At 37.4% G+C, this 21,658-nt stretch overlaps 1 protein-coding gene across 1 annotated transcript in view; it reads right to left on the reverse strand.

Moving 5' to 3' along the window:
- The window catches only part of LOC306992573 (uncharacterized protein), an 868,003-nt gene that overhangs the window by 727,036 nt on the left and 119,309 nt on the right, over positions 1-21,658 (reverse strand). The gene's annotated exons all lie outside the window — the stretch shown is intronic.

The raw sequence follows: 21,658 nt of genomic DNA on the forward strand, positions 1-21,658 counted from the left end.
TTACATGTCATCCAATATTTTATATCTTTAACACACTCTGTCAATTTAGATAATTTAGTGTTATCATCTGGTCTTGATGAAATATGTAATTGAGTGTCATCAGCATAACAGTGGAAACTTATTCCATGTTTTCTTATAATATTACCAAGTGGCAGCATGTAAATTGAGAATAGCAGAGGGCCTAATACAGATCCTTGCGGCAATCCATAATTTACTGATGTTATCTTTGATAAAGATAAATGGACAAAATGGTAACGGTCTGATAGGTACGATCTAAACCAGCTTAATGCCTGTCCCTGTACACCGGTGTATTTTTGAAGTCGATCTAAGAGTATTTTATGATCTATAGTGTCGAACGCAGCACTAAGATCGAGTAAAACTAGTATTGAGATACAGCCTTGGTCAGAAGCTAAAAGTAAATCATTTGTAATTTTAACCAGCGCAGTTTCTGTGCTATGATGTGGCCTGAATCCAGACTGAAACTTTTCATAGATATCGTTTTCTTGCAAGAAAGAGCACAATTGAGCGGACACAACTTTTTGTAGTATTTTAGACATAAATGGAAGATTTGAAATGGGTCTGTAGTTTGCTAGGTTATTTGGATCTAATTGTGGTTTCTTAATAAGAGGTTTTATAACTGCCAGCTTGAATGTTTTTGAAACATGTCCTAAAGATAGAGACGAGTTAATAATATTGAGAAGAGGCTCTTCCACTACAGGTAACACTTCTTTCAGTAGTTTAGTGGGTATTGGATCTAATAAACATGTTGTTGGTTTAGATGCAGTGATAAGTTTATTTAGCTCTTCCTGTCCTATAGTTGTAAAGCGCTGTAGTTGTTGAGGCGCAATAATTGAGGCTGAATCATAAGACGCTGTCAAAGATTGTACATTTACAATTGTGTTTCTGATGCTTTCTATTTTCTCAGTGAAGAAATTCATGAAATCATTACTAAGATGTAACGGAATATTTTGTTCAGGTGATGTCTGTTTATTTGTTAATCTAGCCACAGTGTTAAATAAAAACCTTGGATTATTTTGGTTATTTTATATTAGTTTGCGGAGATGCTCAGCCCTGGCTGCTTTTAGAGCCTTTTTATAACATGACATACTGTCTTTCCACGCGATTCTAAAGACCTCTAAGTTAGTTTGTTTCCATTTGCGCTCTAAGTTACGAGTTTCTCTCTTGATAACATGCGTAGAACTGTTGTACCATGGTGCTTTACCAAGTGTTTCTAATGTACTAGAGAAAATGGTGCTCTTACTGCTAGTCATTTCCTCTAGTTCATCTGTTAGTTTGGGTTCACTGAGAAGCTGAGATAGATCAGGTAAGCTATTCAAGAATCTATCTATAGTAGTTGGAAGGATTGTTCTGCCTGGTCGATAACGTGGCGCAACATGGCACATTTCAGCAGTGCGTAGTATGCAAGTTACCATGTAATGATCAGTGACATCATCACTTTGCGGTATAATATCTATATCGGTTGGATCGGTTCCATATGATATAATTAAATCTAGAGTATGATTAAGACGATGAGTGGGACCACTAACTTTTTGCTTGACCCTAAAGGAGTTTAATAAATCTGTAAACGCAGCCCCTAACGCATCACTTGTGTTATCAACGTGTATGTTGAAATCTCCAACAATTATTGCCTTATCGACATTGACTAATAGATCTGAGAGAAAATCTGCAAACTCTTTTAGGAAATCAGCGTAAGGCCCTGGAGGTCTAAATACGGTAGCCAAGGCTAGAGATAATAGGGATTTCTTTCTTACATCTAGGAGCGTAACATTTAGCACAAGTACTTCAAACGAATTAAACCTGTGACCTGTTTTCTGAGTAACATTAAGAATATTTCTGTAGATTGTTGCAACACCGCCGCCACGACCAATCAGACGGGGCTCATGCTTATAACAGTATCCTGGTGGAGTGGACTCATTAAGACCGAAATAATCATTCGATTTAAGCCAGGTTTCAGTAAGGCAAAGTACATCGAAGCTATTATCTGTGACCATTTCATTTACAATAACCGCCTTATGCCTAGTTCACACTACAGGATTTTAAGCCCGATTTAAGCCCGATTTGCAAATCGTTGAGCTCGCCGACAGGTCGGGTTGTTATCGCGTGCAAATCGCGGGGGATTAGCGGCCGATGAACGCTCGCCAATCTGTTAGTATGAAAGAGCCAACAACGCATCAAAGACGCTCGCAGACGCCTCGCGGACGCGTCGCCGAGCCCAGAAAAATATCTAGCATGCTTGATATCTGGAGCTGTCGCACGACTCAAACACATGTGATGCCATGAGCTACAGCCAATCAGAGCAAGGCATGGGTTGAGGTCACTGGGAAAATACCGTTTATATACTGTCTATGCCATGGGATTATTATTATTTTTTCCAGAGCAAATCATCGCGCAAACAGTTTGTAGCACTAATTTCTGTCTGACGTCCATATTCAAACAAAGACTCGCGTGTTGTGTACTTGTGTTCTTCTTCGCTGGGTAGTGGCGCGCGTGTTGTATTGAGTAATTTCCGGTTCGTTTTATCGCGTGATTTCTTCGTGATAAAACGTGGTTTGTAGACAAGGTAGAATCGTTGGCTGACAGAGTTGCTGTCACCTCGTGTAGTGAGTTACCTCCTGTTGCGGATCAATCACGTTGTGTCGTGTGGTGTGAACAGCTCAACAACTTGAACACTCCTGATTTCACAGAGAGCAAGTCATGTAGTGTGAACTGCACAGTTCAGCCCGACGTTTTAAAATCCTGTAGTGTGCACTTGCCTTTAGGTGTAAGCGATCTAATGTTTAGAAGACCTAGCTTTAGACATTGTTTTTGTTCACTAATATTGAGATTTTCTGGTTTAATCACAATTAGATTTTTCTTAGATCGTGCAGTAGATTTATTGTTTGGCCTCACTAAACGAGGAATAGACACAGTTTCTATATAGTGTTCTACACTGGTACTTATATCACTTAATTTGGGACAGCAAAGAATGTGATTTGGACTTTGACTTACTAGTCATATGGTGTGTAACGTCTTGGAGATGTTGTCCGACAGAACAGCCGCTCCGATTCTGCTGGGGTGCAGGCCATCAGCACAGTAGAGCCTAGGTCGCTCCCAAAACAGATTCCAATTATTTACAAAGAGCAGTCTCTGTTCATTACACCATGACATCAACCATTCATTTAGTGCAAACAATCTACTGAACCTTTCTTGTCCTTGTCGGTACGTGGGAAGCGGTCCAGACACGACAATCTTTGCTTCAGGCGATGTTCTGCGTACCGTCTCGATCAGGCTCCTGTAGTCCCTCTTCAGAACCTCCGTCTGCCGCAGCCTGATGTCGTTCACTCCCGCGTGCAGCACGACAGCTCCGACGCGCTCGTCACCGTTCAGGATCTCGGGGACCTGCGCAGCGACATCGAGAACACGAGCACCAGGAAAGCAGTGAGTGCGCACCATACCTTTACCTGAGGTAGCGCGGACATGCCGGACCATGGAACTGCCGATGATCACAGCGTCGTCGCGTTCCGTCTCGCGAAGAGGGGAGAAGCGGTTCCGGGTGGAGATCTCGAAGACCGGGAGGGGCGGAGAGGTCCTTGCTCTGGTCCTGGCTCGTGTCTTCCGCTGTGGCATCATCCAGGGTCCATGGTGCTGTGTCGGTGCCGGGGTGAATGAAACCAGGGATGCTCGGGTCCTGTGCAGAGAAACATACGGCGTAGAAGAGCACGGAGTCGAAAAGTTACTAACCACTGACTTGTGAGCATCGGCGCGTGTGCTTCAAGCGCTGATCGTCGGTCTCGCAGCTCGGCCTGCCTCCCCAGCAGATCACGGATCTGCTTCTCCACGGACTCCAGCTCCAACCGCACCGAATGCAGCTCAAACGTGTCCTCACCTGCACTCAGAGGTAGACACACATATGATGTATTCGCCATTATGACAGATGAACAATAAATTAGCAGTGATACTACCAATATCACTACTAATTTAGGACTGAAATCAAGGATAGAACCCGTATCCTTCCAGTGATTCGAGTGTAAATAAGACGGTCGATAGGCGAGACCACGCGGGCAATGCTATCGGGCTAACGTTTAAAGATAGTTACGGAAGTTCGGAAATTTGGATATAACTAGTGATATCAAAGCAATCCGATTGTTTTTTATAAAGAGTAGTATCGGAGATATGTTCACACGCTGGAAAAATAAAAAATGTTCATTTATAAATGAGTGTAAAGAAGAAAATCAAGGATTTATGAATCAATTCGACGGAGCTCCGAACACAAACAACACACTCACTCACGACCTTCAGATCCCATATCAACCTCAACCACTTGAACAATAAAAGGAGAGACAAGAAACTGCACTTCTAGTGCTTTCAAATTAACAATAAACAATTGCATGAATTATTCTTGAATTGACCAAAGTGTGTAGAGGGAGAAGGTTACATTAAAAATATACCTTTTAAAAATGTATGTTAAATCCACTATTGTTTTATACAGAATTGTTATATAGTCTATGCAGTAGCCTATTTAATGTAATTACATCAGATTTTATTTTAAATTACAGAAGAATTAAGAGTAATCCCTTTAATTAAATTACAATATTTAGATTACTTGGTAATTAATTACACCCAACACTGTATGACAGTAAATCCTCTTTGTGTCTGGCCCTGTTGCCATGGTTACTCATAATATCTGCGCTCCATTGATAATGGCTTTCTATAGTTGTGGTGCACGTGCTTAACTCTGAGTCAGTCAAAGTTGATCGAACTAACTCATTTCAGCTGATCTGTAACCGAAAACTCAGAGTTTCCCATCTCAGGGTAAGTCAACTCAGAGTTCAAGTTTACCCTTTACTTTCACTTTTTTTTTTTTTTTTAAACAGAGAGAGAAAAGCTTGAAGGAAATGTATCATGTTATAATGTCTACATTATTTCACTATGTAGGTGACATCACTCACTCTTGATACGATACCAACTCAACTGTGTTGCTGCTGTTGTCTTTTCGTTTAGTTTCTTTGCCATTGTCAACAATGTCTGTTGTTGTCCATTACATTGTGTAAATATAGCATTCATGACACAAAATCCAACATGAAAGAAAATGGAAAACAAATGATAAGAATAGAAAATGCAAATACTGAGGTGGATTGTTCCTGTGAATTGCTATAGAAATACAATATACAAACAGATCCTTCACTCACATTCAAATCAACATGTTTCCAAACAATGACAGCAACAATGACCAGACCAACACAGAGAAAAGATGTAGAGATACGCGAATGAGGAAGATAAATGAAAAAGGCTTTTTCTAGAGTAATAAACAAATGATGTGATGAGCTGAATGAGGGATGAGAGCAGATATAATAATCACATAGTTTAAAGCTGTAGACAAAAACATCAGACTCTTTCTGAAACATTTAAAGGGTAACTGTGTTGAAGATTTTATTATTTAGAAAATAAGTAATTTAGTTACATATTAAGACACTATTATTTATTTCCTTTATGAGTGTGTGACTTTGGTTTGTCTTTTGGGGGCTTACAGAAAGGTCAAGAATGCTGATGCAGCAGTGGATTCTATTTAAGTGTGTCACATGGTGCAAGACCCTATCTATAGGATGTATGACCATTTTTGGAGGCGATGTATGTATATATGTGAAAAGCTAACCAATGTTCAGGAGTCATCTCCTGCGGGGAGTGATCTCCTGCAGGACCTCCCGCAGGGAGGTTGCTCGGCTTTGTTTGTGAATAAAGTCTAATATTTCTGGCATCAAAGATCTCTGAGAAGTGATTTCATAAAAAGATTGAAACCACAACAAATGGCACCCCAGCGGGACTTGTTAGGAGCTGAAGAAACCACGAAGGGCATCTCTGGTGACCGGCACAAACAACAGTGGCCACTGTACTTTGAGGTGAGCATTTTTGCTTTTCTGTAAGGTATGTGTTGGTCACCAGCTGCCCGGAAGTGGTAAGAAAAGCTTCTTCAAATTTAAAAGAACTAAAACAAAATTGAAAAAGGGGTCTTTGATTCCAGAAATGATTGCATGCAGTTTGATTTCTAATAAGAAGGCCTTGTAGATATCAAGTAGTTTGTAATAGTGCGGGGGAGCTCCCGGTAATTCTTGCCAGTTCTTATGCAATCCTGTTTGGATTGTATGAGCATTGGTACTATTAGTTTTGCGCTAAGGTTTTGTCGTACGTACGCAAGGATTTGTATTTACTGATAAGGATATCAGTGGCTGATAAGGATATCAGTGGCTGATAAGGATATCAGTGGCTGATAAGGATATCAGTTGATTTATCTGTGTTTTTGCGTATATCAAGAGGGCCTTGATGGATGATTACGCAAAAAGCATGCACACAGAGGATTTATAAGGATTATTAGTGATCTGTGTTTTACTTGTAAGTGGGCCTTGAAGGATACAGTAAATAGCATGTGCACAGATGAAGATTAGCCTATGGTTACCGCCTTGTTAAGTTTAACAAGGGACTGCTCAGGTAGGTTAGATCTTGTAGAATAGGATAGTTTTAGCCTATGGTTACCGCCTTGTTATGGGTTTAACAAGGGTCTGCTCGGATAGGCTAAATCCTATAGTATAGTTATCGTTTTAAAAGTATCACTGTGTTGGAGGAAGTGAATCAGTGAATCTTATAGTTAAAGAGGTATTGTTTTTGCTGTGTTGAGGAAGTGAATCAGTGAATATTTAATGTAGTGTTAAAAAAAAAAAAAGTGTCTATGGGATCCTGTGTCTTGCTTGACTGTGCCTGTGGGTAAAAATAGTGACCCCCCCTGACCCTGGTCACTTGAAAAGGGACAAAGAATGTGTGAATGAGATTTAGAGACATGAAATAAATGGTGTATTAACAAAAAGTAAAGGAAGACAATTGTTTCAAGATATTAACTCTGCAGATTATTGCAGTATGAAAAAAAGAAAGAAAAAAAAGAAGTATTTAATCAATAAATGTAGCCTAATAATATATATATATTAATAGATCAATATAAATAAGATTGCACGTGCTTAATATGTTATATCTGAAGACGTCTAAATTTGTATCTCATTATCCCTGAAGACAGAGTGGAAAATTATTCCATTGCGAATTATTAAGTTTGTGTTAAGAAAAAATAAGTTGTGCAGTGTTAGGTGATCAAGATTGGGTGACTAAGTTTCATAAACATTAGGAATCTTAGAATTGTAGTAAATATTGTTGATTCAATAATTAAAAAGAAAAAATAAGAGGAATTCCTTGATGTTGGTTGAGAAAAATGTTATTCACCATGCTAGATTATTTGAACACCGCATGCAAAAATAGAATAAAGATTGAAAGCTGATTTTATGATAGGGAAAATTTATTTATACTTAGATAATCAAAGTTAGATTATTGCTGATATTGAAAAACAGAAATAGCTTGCTTTTTCCTGCAATGAAGAACTTGCTTTACTAAAAATAGAATGGAAGAACTGCTGTTGTCAACCAGTGAGATTTTTATATAGAAGAACTAGTTAAAAAGATGGTTAAAAAGTGAAATTTAAAAGAGCTAATAGCTCAGGCACAATTGGACCTAGTATTTTTAAAAGTTAAATTTGATTCATGCAGATCTCTGAGTGTTCAAATTTCAGATGGCTTCACTGACAGTTTCAATGAAAGCAACAAGAGGCCAAAGGTCAAAGAGACTGCAGAAAGAAGACAGAAGTGGGTGAGGGGCTTTCTGCTCCCCTCCTGAAATTGACTTTCTGGAAAGCTCAACAAGGAGAAAGACTGATTTAATGCTGGAAAAGGTGAAACGTTCACTTGAGACTTTTCCTAAGGAAAAAGAGAAAATCCTGAGATGCAAAACTCAGGCAGGTTCAACTTCAAAGCCCAAACTGAGAAGAGGCAGAGAAACAGCAGAGGCTAACACCAGGCCTTTGAGTGACAGCATCGGCTGACGACATATGCAGAGTGACAGCCAAGAAGCTTCAACAGACTGATGATCTAAAAACAGAAGAACTGACCCACACCACAGGTGTGGACTCCTCAATGATCACCAGAGACTGCTTCAAAGTTGGTTAATTATTATATTAACTTTATTCATTTTGATTATTCACTGGTCTAAGAGCAATTCTTTATATTCTCTGCTAAACTAACCCTCTCTGCTTTTTCAGTAGGTACAAGTCCAGCCCTATAAGAAAAAGAAATATGTTGACAGACAGAAGTGGGTGCTCAAACTCACCAAATAATTAGAACGGAGGCTGGATTTGGTATAGTGAGGGCTATTAGATTAAACAACTATAGGGCTAAAAGCATGATAGAAATATTCTCTGGCAAAGAAAAAGATAGACAAAATGTCAAAGCATGATTATTATTGTAAAAGCATAATTATTATTGATTATTATTGTTGACAAAGCAATGATACTGGTCACTCCATCTTGTTTTGGTAAATTCTAGAGATAGATTGGAGGGAAAAGTTACTACAAACGTCAAAACTGGGATAATGACATGGAAATGTTACTGGCCAAGAATCCAAGATTATGCAGAGATCTCCAAATTTCTTCTTAAAAGCAGCTCATGAGCAAAGACAAAAATAATATGAAAGAAAAATGAGACCAACTAGGCCTATTATTCTAAAATATAGAGGATGTTAGAGTTTATAAAAAGAAAAAAAAAGGGTTTGTACCGGTGTTAAATGGAAACCTTATGATCATGGAAACTTCTCAATAGTGATTGGACATAGTTGTGTTGACCTGATGCATTCCACAGCTAAAATTATAAGTTCTGCATTTAGAGCAGAACCTGCTGCAGCAGTCACAGGAGTGTGTGTTGGCCAATGGGTGTGACTGGGTATGAGAGTGAGAGATTGTGTTTGAAGAGACAGAGAGGCAAATCAATTATTTTGCCAATACAGCTGTATTGAAAATTGAATATGTGGGCCCACAGGGCAAATTCTGCCCAATAAAATAATGACCATGGATGAATTTGGTTAAATTTCCTGGTTGAAACTGTAGTGGCAATAGAAAAAAAAAATGGGAAAAAACAGTGCCACATTTTGCGCAGCGCATAACACATCTTACTTTCCTTTCAGAATATCATGATGGAGCATAACACATCTTACTTTCCTTTCAGAATATCATGATGGAGCATAACACATCTGATTTTCTTTTCAGCGTATCGTGATGGAGCTGATTATTTGTCAAAAGTATGAAATAATGTCTTGTAACTTTTGTCTTGTAAAGTGGGTTGAGTGTTGTCCAAGATGAATAGTGTGCTGATAGTGGGACTCAAAACAATGAGATACGTTTTGAATTGACGAATTGTAAAAAGTACAGTTGAAATTGAATGTGAGAAAAATGTAAAGAGGGTGCAAATATGAAGATAAAAAGCCAAATTTATGAAAAATAAAGGGAATATATGGGTTCAAGCCCTGCTGCTAATGAAAGGAAACCACTCAGCCCACATGACCATTCTACAGGTAACACCGAGGAGGACAATGGGCCAGATGAGCAGATGATTTAATATATGTTGTTGTCACTAACATAAATAATTAAGATTTCATTCACAGATGACAGTAAGCTCACTTCCAGGAAGGTTTCTGGGACTGGGATGGTTCTAACAAAGAACCAGTGACTGTGCATTGTAATCTCAGAAGAGGCTCAAAAGAGGCTTGTGCATTGATATACACCAACAAGCCTCAACCCCCTCCACAACAGAAAGTAAGGGATCAATGATCTTCCCTTGCAAATGAGAGGAAACAACCCATTGCAACAACTCACAAAGATCAACATGAATGGAAAAAGGAGACAAACTTAACCAAATTCACAGGAATGAAAAGTTGCAGAAAGTGGGAGATTCACAAGGAGTTGTGCAAAGAAGAGAATCAGAGTGAAAGAGATGAGTACAAGTTCAGACAATACTCAACATCAACCAAACTTTTCTAAAAATGTAATGTTAAAGCCCTTGAATATTTAGTAGCAACCTAATAATAACCCCACCAGAGGAGAAAATGTATGGTATGATGATAAAATGAATGTTAACGACTAATTCAAGAAATTTACATAGAATAATGGGAATTAAGACAATTCATAAAAGAAAAAAAAAAAAAAGAACTAAAATACATTTTAAAAAGATCCAAAAGGGTACTCAGATGCAACTTGTCAATACAGGGGTATACCTAATTAGTTTAAGGCTACAGTTGAAATTAAAACAAGTATTAAGACTGGCTATTAACAAATATTCGATTTTAATTTTAATTCATAAGATTATGTCATGATTCAATATTCTATTGACTAAATAAAATATTAAGTAGTGCTAATAGGACGACAAACTCAAGTTAATTGGAAGTTAATCGAATTCAATAACAAGCAGGATCTTAAGAGCAATCTATGGTACCAGAGGAGGGTCAAAAAAGATATTTGACATTCACATGAAGAACAGATTGTTACACCAACATCACTTTTGAATATTTTCAATCCAGATGCGCCTGGTTTTGACCAGTACGCAAGGGGGGAATTAGGAGAGATTAAGAATGTGAAATTTGTAAAGAGAGATTACGAATGTGAAATTTGTAAAATTTGTGCCAAAAAACAAAGTTAAGAAAGGAACAGCGACACAAATAGGCGAGAAGGACTATTAAAACGCTTGATAATGGATTATGTGGACATGATATAGACGGGTAAAGGCAATGTTATTAGCAAAGGAAGGGCAGATGCAGAAATGGCATTTCTAACAGAGAAGTATTCCTTAGATTTGAAATGCTATCAGAAATAAATTCAGATAATGGGTTAGCAGTTATTCCAAGAATATTGAAGATTAAAATGAATTGTATACGAACACTTAAATTGCACACAGGGAAGTTTTAATAATAAAGTTATAATGCGTTATGGTTTAAATGGTTGATATAAAAACTTTTAGATGGTTCGATTTATTTAAATATACAGAAAAAAAAGATGTACATATAATCAATATGAAAGGTAGTAGAAAAGTTATTTTCTAGAGTTATTTTTTCTAATTGTCTAATGAGTTTATTGAATGACTTTTATGAGGTAAATGTAACATTGCTCTAAAGCTTTCTTAGTTTGAGTGATTACATGGGACATAACTAGTTTATTCATGATAGTTTATTTAGAAATTAGTAGGAAGAAAAGGTATTCAGTTAAGAACCGCTTGAACTGAGGAGCTACAATGAGGAGCTATAACACGAGATTAAAAATGTCAAAATGGTATTTATTGTTACATTTTGGTAATAAAACTGAATTTAAAATATGAAACTTTATAACGAAGCACAAAGCGATTTAAAGGATAAAAGGTGCACTACAATGTTCTGTTCGTTCATCAACTAAAAATGATTGACTAAAAGATTGATTCTCCGAATTTAATAATTGATATTCCTTCATAAAAAGAAGCAATTGAAAATGAGAAAAATAGGTATTTAACCCAGCCCTATTTTAAATCAAAATTCATATGGATCACGAAAAATAAAAACGCAGAATGAATAAATTATTTATTATAAATCAGCAGAGATTTACTGTAATGCTTTGTCTGCATTAGGAGGAAAACAATTACATGAGAAAAGTAGAAGGACTTATGTTTGAAGATCAGTGTTGCACGTTTACCAAATAATACTGCACAGGGAGGAACATTTAGCAAATACAGGAAAAAAAAAGTTTAAGAACAAAAAGTTAAGAAAAACTTGATTTGAAGTTTGGAGAAGTATGAACATGGTTTGCTAAATTAGGAATGTTTTCTGAAGTTGCAATATTGAAAGGTGGTTATTATTCTGTTGTGTACTTCCCATAGTAAGATCATTAGTTGTTAAAATCACTGTTAAACAAATGGAAATGCTGAAATATCAAGATAATGAAAATAAATTTTAAAGGGCAACCAATATTATTAAGATTGGGCTTATAAACTAAATTTAAATGTACAAAAATTGGATGTTGATTCAAGTACCTCAAATAAAGATGAAGAAGATGATTGATGAGCCAGACCCTGGGAGTCTGGGTCGAAGAGGATATCTACACCGCAAGAACACTTTTAAATGTATAAGGGATTTTTATGTTTGACATACTCTACTGTGACAATAACAGGCAATGCTGAACCAACTTTATCCACACACTTATAACAATGTTTTTTGTTTTATTAGGGAGAATTCGAAGTCTTTTACTCTCTCCATTGAAAGAAAAAAGAAAATACAACTGAAAGAAAGAAAATGTATGGAGAGAGATGTTTGGCTCGAATGCTCCTCCGAGTGTGGTTACATAATCTAGTCATTGGAAAAGAGACTGGGTGACTTGATTTAGTCACTATAAGTAGCATAAGTGAGGGGGCTGGATTTTGAAACTACACTCTGGAAAAGGATACTAAAAGTGGGGCTTAGATAAGCCCCAGAGGAGGGAATGTTGAAGATTTTATTATTTAGAAAATAAGTAATTTAGTTACATATTAAGACACTATTATTTATTTCCTTTATGAGTGTGTGACTTTGGTTTGTCTTTTGGGGGCTTACAGAAAGGTCAAGAATGCTGATGCAGCAGTGGATTCTATTTAAGTGTGTCACATGGTGCAAGACCCTATCTATAGGATGTATGACCATTTTTGGAGGCGATGTATGTATATATGTGAAAAGCTAACCAATGTTCAGGAGTCATCTCCTGCGGGGAGTGATCTCCTGCAGGACCTCCCGCAGGGAGGTTGCTCGGCTTTGTTTGTGAATAAAGTCTAATATTTCTGGCATCAAAGATCTCTGAGAAGTGATTTCATAAAAAGATTGAAACCACAACAACTGTAGCCAAAATTGAACCTAAGCTCTTTTTGTTTATCTACCCGAGTCAAACTTTTGTGTTAAAGCATAATTAGAATGGAAACGGCACTTTTAAGATTGACCGTATTTTCGTTTTAGGTCAAAATGCCTTTTGAATGGGAGTGCACGGGGAACTTCTATGATAGCATCAAAATTGCTATTTTTAAAACACTAATGCGGTTCGACACAACATGAAACTGTGCTTGAAGTATCACCAGGGGCTCTACACATGAACTCCAGCATTGACTACATTGTTTGTGTACACAGAGTTTACTAAAGAGAAAGGTTTTAAGGTCATATCTAACAAATCACAGCAGGGCAGAAAAAGCACGTGACCAAACAATGCTTCGGAAGTCTGTGACACAAAAGTGTGGGATCAATCTGGGATCATAACAGTTCTGGTCATGTGTAGCCTGATCAACGGCTTCACATATTGATCAATAATATAAAAAGTAGCCTATGTGATCATAATTATAGGCTAGTAATTGTAAAAAATACCCCTCTGGCATGGCCAATTACAGGAGATGGTCCTCACTGCAGAACACAATATCCAGGGGCCGGAGTTGGATCCAGATCTAACTCCTCCCACTATATATACTTATATACTCCCACTATATATATCCTCGACGCCGGGAGCTGTTCCCTTCGGAGGCAACAAGGGCCCTTCTGGTCAGGCAGTTTAGACTGCTCCTCTTTTATCAGCCGGTAGGGCTCACCCGTCAAATGCCGTGAGCTGCTCCCATCAAAATGTGACGTGAGCCCGCCCTACTGGGCGTCCAAAATAATTTAGGGTTACACTTTATTTTGATAGTCCACTTTAGACATTGTACTAACTCTTAGTAACTTTTCAACTACATGTCAACTAAAGGTGATGATACACAGGGCAACTTTTTGAGAAATGTTGCTGGGCAATATTGCAGAGCGATTGTTGCTTGGGCACTGTCCCATTGAAAATTGACAATACATTTCTCTCATTAGAGTAGTAGACTGTTAGGTTATGGTTAGGTGTTAGGGTTCAGTTCAGGTTAGGATAATAAGTTGACTTGTTGCCAAGTTACCTATAGTCAGGAGAATGTCTGTTGGGGGACCAACAAAATAAAGTGTTAGCAGATATTAATCCTCTGGGGTCTGATGGGTTTTCTGGGTCCTGGAGGTGTTCTGACATGCTCTAACATTTTGCGAGCGGAGGTTTCTGGTTGATGTTTGCTGGGTGAGAAGATCCTTGAGGTAGGGTGGAGCATTTCAATGGATGCATTGGTGGGTGAGGAGAGTGATTTTGTATTGAATCCTGGCGGAGATGGGGAGCCAGTGAAGTGCTTGAAGGATGGGGGTTATGTGTTCATATTTACGGACTCTCATTAGGATCCTAGCAGCACTGTTCTGTATGTGTTGGAGTTTCTGCAAACTCTTGCTAGAGATCCCATAGAGAAGTGCGTTGCAATAGTCCAGCCTGGAGGAGACAAAGGCATGGACAAGTTTTGTGGCGTCGGAAAGAGTGAGTGTGGGACGGAGTTTGGCAATATTCCTGAGGTGGAAGAAGGATGATTTGCATAGATGTTTGATATGGTTGTCAAATGTGAGATGAGGGTCAAGTTTTACACAGAGTGACCGTCTTAATAAATGAATCATTGAGTCATTCATTAAAACGATTTGTTAAAAATGCTGAAACATTCAATAACAAAACACAGCGCTTAGTGTTGCTTTTCTTTAGTAACTATTATCATCGGTGAAATAGAACAAAACCAGTCAATATTTTGTCTACATTGTAAGTGACTAACTTACATATTAACTAGGCTACTTGTTTATTAAACTAAAAATGCAATGTAACATTTGCAATCGTGATATTATAGAACAGCTCCCTAGTCGTGTTATGTTACTTAACTATATCATATATTATAAATAAAAAACTACAAATTTTTACCTATGGATTTCTCCACTAACGTCTCTCTCACACAAAGACAGGCAGCGCAGTGACCAGAAATACACTCCATTACCGATCGCTGTTTACACTGACTGACTGACTGTATAAGATCAGAATCATTCTCGCGTTTCGATCGGTCGGGCAAGTAAAACTCTTTCACTTGAAACTTTTAAAAAATCCACTTTTCCCGGACAAGCAGACAAGTGTTAATGTCGAGCCCTGTGATCATTCTTGATTTAGTTTCGTGCTGTAAAGCGGAACAGATGATGAGGTCATGTGCGCCCGTGCTGCCGTTTGCTTGAACTGAGGCGCTACAGTGATCGAGCAAAAAGATCGCGACAGCTCGAGAGACCTCTATGGTCTCACCCCAGTCTATATTAAATTAGACATTTGTGCTTGCAATATATGACTGTATAGCTGAGAGTTTATGGCGGGAGGGGCAGATGTGCGCGTGTCATTCAGAACACAAGACAAAATAAGAGTGTTCTTGCAAAACAGAACATGACAAAATAATCGTTTTTACTCGACTGTACTATTTTGGTGATCATTGGGAGGCAAAATCGAAATTCAATTAATTGCACAGCCCTAGGCTAAAGTCTTATTACACTGTATTCAGCACAAACTCTGCTACAATAATATGTCAGCAGCATGTATGTAACATTTTGTGGTTTTGAGATAATGATGTTAATGCGTGGTTTGTGAAAATGACACACAAAAAAATTCACTGAAATAAGGAAACCCAAACTGATTATTTCTTCACAAGACTTTTGAAAATTGTATCACGTAGCCTAGAATATTTGCTCCAAAATTGTGTGAAAATTACCCTGAATACTTATTCAGATAAGACAATATATCGATTTAAATTTTGTAAGACATGTCTTGTGTAAGAAAGCTTTATGCGAGTATGCGTGAACAATCCATGAATATTGAGTGTTTCACAGCTGAGAAAGACAAAGACCCTCCCATAATGGCCCTATTAGGAGCTCTCAGGCACTATCATTATGAGGAACCTTGCACAAAGAATGAGGATATTTAAAAAAGAATGGCTTTTTGATTGTTTGGATTTATTTACAACACAACATAATCCAAAGATACAAAACAAATGGCAAAAAAAACACATTATTTAACACACTGAACTAAAGACAGAGACTTAACCAGTCACACACCTTTCCTTTCCTGAAACATAGTGCGTACCTGTCATTTCCCAGGTGTTTGATTTTTCACTTTACCATCTTCTGCTCATGTTGAAGTCAGCAGGACTGGTACCTAAACAGTAAAATAAAAAAACCTGTGAACATGCTGATATCAAGAGAAACTAGGGATGCACGATTTTGGGAATAGCCTACATTTTAGATTTGTTCTGGTTAAAATTGCTTTTTAAAATTTACAAAATACACACACACACATATATATATATATATATATAAATAATGAACAGCAGGTTTGTTGTGCCTTGTAGGCATACGTGCAGGGCTGCATAAAATAATAATAATAGTATAGCAGGCATCGTTAAAAAGGAACACTTCAGTAACACTACACTAGAGAAAAATATATTGATTATCATATGTTACTTCAAATGTTTACAATCAATATGACGTTATGAAATTAGATTGGAGTAAAAACATGAAGCCTATTTTTGGTGCGTTTTGTGGATCGGGCCGAATTTTTCTGTCCGAGCCCGGCAGTTAAAATCTATTTTTTTTCTCATACTAATGACACATGTACGTTTGTTTGTGTGGAAAGCCCCTTTTATTAAGCAAATGTAGGAAGGCATTCGCAAATGTCAACAGATGAGCGCATCAGCGCACAAGCGCTCCTAACAACACAGGCGTGCATGCAAGAACGGAGAGGCAGAAAGCACACCCTGTTTATTTTCTTTATTTTACAAAAGCACAACGTTTTTTTTTTATTGTAAATGGACACATACAAAAGTAGACATCTCACAGATTCTTTTTTCATATTTATTAAGTCTGTATGACCATACCTGACGGAGTATTTTAAGTCTATGTTGCTGCTATGTTAAAAAAAAAAAAACAGCAAAACTCGCCCGCGCGTTTGCCGACCCCAGAGGGTTTAGCAGACAGTCTACTTATCCTCTAATGACAGTTAGTTGACATATAGCTGCAAAGTTACTTATAGTTAGTAGAATGTCTAAAGTGGACTATCGTAATAAAGTGTTACCTAATGTAGATCCACATTGGTAGCTGGTAGGGCCCGTCTGTCCGACGCTGCGAGCTTCTCCTGTTGGAGGTTATGTGGGTCCTCCCGGTCAAACAACCAGGCTTGTTCTCGAAATGCCAGCCCGCCAAATCTCAGCGCTCATTTTAGGGGGTGGGTTCTTTAGTCTGGCGGTTGTCCTTTTGCTCAGTTGCTTTTTGGGGGAGTACTCTGGATTCGCAGCCCTCCCCACGGAGAGCACGCCAAATACGCATAACCTTTACTCTATTTAATTATATGTAAGTGTGAACTCGTGATATTATGTTTTATTAAAAAAGTTTGGGAGCAGTACATTCAGATAACTAACATAATTAACACAAAAGGAATTAACTGAATTCAGTTAATCAACTCAATCCACGATTTAAGAGGTATACATACATCATCTGCACCGGCATGCAGCGCTGAAGCACAACCAAAACAATGTTCCTCTGCAAAATGCATGCAGTTTTGTTATTTAACCACTAGAGGGCATCTTAGTGTGCATAGTGTACCTTTTAAGCCAAGTCAGTTTTAGTTGCACAGGGTTACACTGAACAAATGGAAAGCTGCTCTATTGAGAATACTGAAACAATACACATACAATCAACTTAATATATTTATGTTTGAGACGAGAACATAATTAAATTATTTATATTCATATTATTATATAACAGTATGTGTAAAAAAGGAAAAGAAATGGGGTTTTAATTAGGCCACACAGTTCTGGAAAAAATTTAAATGATTAAATTAATGCACTGCAGCCACTTATTTACTTATGTATTCATGTATTATTATTTTTATGAATGGTGTTTATTGTGTTGTAATGTATATTATTGATGTAGGACTGATGTGTATTGATGTGAGACGGTAAACGCTGTGGGATGCGAGGGAATTTTTGGAATAAATTCCAACAATAAAAGGAAAATTAATTGAAATTGAAACAATTCTTTAGAATTTTGGTCTCAACTTAATTGTGTGTTGTATTATTATTGTTATTATGTGTATGTGTATACTACTGCTACTACTGCTGTCTACGCAAAGAATTGCCTTTAAGGACAATAAAGTTTAACTAACTAATTGCTGTGTACACTTATGTATACACATAAGTGAATAATATTTGTTGCATCAGTGTATGGCTGATATTATTATATATGGTTACAGTAAAGTTAACTAAAACTAAACCAAAGAAACATTTCTCATTTTCATTTAACTTGATAGAGCTATTAAATAGCAATACAAATAGCTTTAAAATTGTAAATTGTAAAGCATTAAAATATATGTATACAACGTTTCCCTCCCACAGTGTTATTATCTGCAGGATAACGTCTCCACCACACACTCGCTCGAATCTTTTGGCCCCTAAACCTCTACAGGCTTCCAGCACTTCATCCGTTTATCCTCTTTCCACTTCTCCAGTGTTGCTGAAGTCCAGTACAGTCTTCAGTCCTGCAGGAGTCATTCGTCCTCCATCCAGTTGCACTTCCTTAAGCCCCGCCTCTCCAGATAACAGCCACGCCTCTGCCCTTTGACTGACAGCAGCGAGCACCAGTCACTGAGCTCTGTGGGAGTTGCCTATGAGCTTTACACTGCAGTCCAGTAGAAGCCACTCCTCCTTGAGTCCTCGTAGTGTGTGGAGAACACAAAGGGGCGGAGCTTTGGGTCAATGAGGGCTTCTATAGAAGGAGGGCTTTCTGAAAGTGGGCGGGGAAAATGTTGAAGTGGGAGGAGTTGTTGAAGTATGGTGAGTAAGGATGATGGATTTTTTTTCTCTAACATTTCTTTTTAGACTTGAGGATGTGATGTGACTTCCAGCTTCCTTTTCTCTTCGTTCTTCACCTGCACGTCTGCCTTTCGCAGAAGAACCACACTGGAGATGAATGGACATATTTGCATCCCTTTTCTCTAATTTTCCTCACGTTTTGTACTGAGACATTAGTAACCTTTTAAAAGGGTGAAATCGTTCAGTTAATGAACAACTTTCTGAACCAGCTAAATAAATGGCATTTCAAAGTAAAACAATCCTATACGTGTATATGTATTGATACACACACACACACACACACACACACACACACACACACACACACACACACACACACACACACACACACAACACACACACACACACACACACACACACACACATCATTTTGTAAAAGATCAGGGAACAAAGCACAAAGGGTCATCAAAATTATGACAAAGCACACTATATATTCTTATTTTACCATTAATTATTATGGTCATTATTATTTTGTAAAAAAAAAAGTTTTTCTAAAACAATTTGATTTTAGAATTGAAGTAATATACAGTAACAAATTTCAGTGTAAAATTAATAGTTCAGTCTAATGAATTGGTAAGGGGTCAAAACATGTCTACTTCTTGTATTTACAGTAGCGTACATATTTTTAAGCACATGTGGCCCAACATATTTTATCTTTTGCAAAGTTAATAAGTAATGTCTTTTGGCAATAATGTTAAAAAGAAAAGAAGAAACGAGGAGGTTTTCTTCATTGGTATTGTTATACGAGTATACGAGGCCTGAACTTCCCTCAGTCCTGCTATCATGAGGTGAGCCGCTGAGACACTCGCTGAGACACGGGCATGTTGACACACCAAAGCTCTTGAACATGAATAATGACTCTACAATACTCCCTGATACAGTTTAACCCACTCCAACTCACCGTTATTTCTGTCGTGAATATCGAGGAAATACTGGCAGCTCTTGTCCTTGAAACAGCGGCAGTCTGGGAATGTGTTTACGGCTGCTTTCTGTAAATCCGCCATAAAGCAAACAAAATGTTATTGTAAAAAAAAAAAATTAATAATAATTTTTAAGTATGTTTGTGGTTTTCCACATGAGCCGAGCTACAAATGAGACAGCTGTCTATGTTTTTATTTGTGACAAGACGTGCTTGTAACCAATGGACTAATATATTGGCTGGAGTGTGTGCAGTGTTATCATGATGGAGGCGATGCGCCAAATAAAGAATAAAGAGAAGAGTGGCAACGAATGATGACATATAGAGTTCCTTTCATGAGAACACGCCTGTGTCATATTTTATCCAAAACTCGGAAGAAGAAAAAAAAGTAGGCTATAAACGATATTTTGCATAAAATGAAGTCTATATTTGATTTGATTTATTTTTTTATTTAAAAGGGACCATGTGCAATTAAAAACATAAATGTAAACATTTGATGCATTACACCAGAGTTAGCCTTAGGCTAATTTACATCTGTAGTCCCCAAATATAATCATTCACATTGATTTAACGCATGTTTTGCTTTTTGCTTTTATAGTAGCAGATTAATTTTGAACAATAAGTAGCTATGAGTAAATGTATGGTTTATAGGCCTAATATTAATCATTATTTTGTAAATTATAATGTAACCTTGATTTCAGGCAAATTGATATGTTTTCATTTAGTTGTCTTGTCTTGTCGTTATACGTTTTGTTTCTTGTGCTTCAGTTTATTTTATGATTAATTACTAATTACTCATTTGTTACTGATTATGTTCAGCTGTCTATCATTATGTTTCCCGTGCATTTAAACTCCGTTCTGTTCAGTTTATTGTCGAATCTCTTCTTTGATTTGTGGGCCATTGAAATGATCATCTGTGTATTATCCTGCATCTCCTGCTTTATTAAAGAAGTTATTGTTAGATATTCTGCATCATGTTTACTTACTACCACCATATATGGAAAATTACATGTAAGATTTATTTTATCGTCTTCGTAAAGATTTTTTTCTGAATCAAAATGTATTGTTGAAATATATTGACATGTTTCGTTGTTAACTCTAATTAATTATGTTCATAAGTTTGTTGCATTGGGTTTTTTATACAAATATGGTGAATGTACGCGCACATCCGAGTTTTACAATGATAAAATGTAAATAATAATAAAGCGTTTATGGTGTGATAAATGAAGTTCTCTCATGAAATCTCTGCAAAACATTAATCCTGGACTCTATATTCAGGGCTGTTTTTAATTCCAGGAATGATCTGAAGAGTTTTGGCAACTTTACGCCCGTTTACAGTCTTACAGAGTCACACACCCTCTCTTTAATGCAAAGCTCTGCCAGATGAACCCATGAGTACCTCAGTCAGTCAGTAATGAGCGGTTAGCCAACAAATTGTTCAAGATAAAGATTTTATACAAGTGTGTGTGTGTGTGTGTGTGTGTGTGTGTGTGTGTGTGTGTGTGTGTGTGTGTGTGTGTGTGTGTGTGTGTGTGTGTGTGTGTGGACAAATCATGACTTTTTCCACTCTATAAAGGCGCTTTGAACACCATTCAATATTTTTTTTTACACAAGTGAACTTGAGACCTCGAGGCCATAAAGTCTACAGAACGTTTGTAAAAGGAGTTTCTGCAAAAAGATCATAAACTCTGTAACAAAGCACACTACTTATATGCCATTTGGTGTACTTTTCGAAAATTAAGGAACACTTGTATGTCAAGTGTATATAAAGTACTTCCAATGCAAACGTTTTAATCTCCGTACAATGGAGGCAGCATAGGAATCTTTCAATCATATCATAAAACCATGAGTCTGACTATTTTTCCAGCTCTTTTTACCACCCATTGCATTTCTTGTCGCCTTCTGTGTAATATAATGTCAGTCTCATATTAGATGTTATTATTTGGGTTAAAGATTAATCCGAGCCAGTTGACACAGATACCGTTATCAGGATAATCCGAAGAGGAAACAGAGCGCGCTTGACATATTTTATGTCATCAATTACGCAGAAACGCGTCTCAGAAGTAGCGCGCGTCCACGTGGG

The sequence above is a fragment of the Phoxinus phoxinus genome (genome assembly GCF_949152265.1).
Source record: "Phoxinus phoxinus genome assembly, chromosome: 2".
NCBI lineage: Eukaryota > Metazoa > Chordata > Actinopteri > Cypriniformes > Leuciscidae > Phoxinus > Phoxinus phoxinus.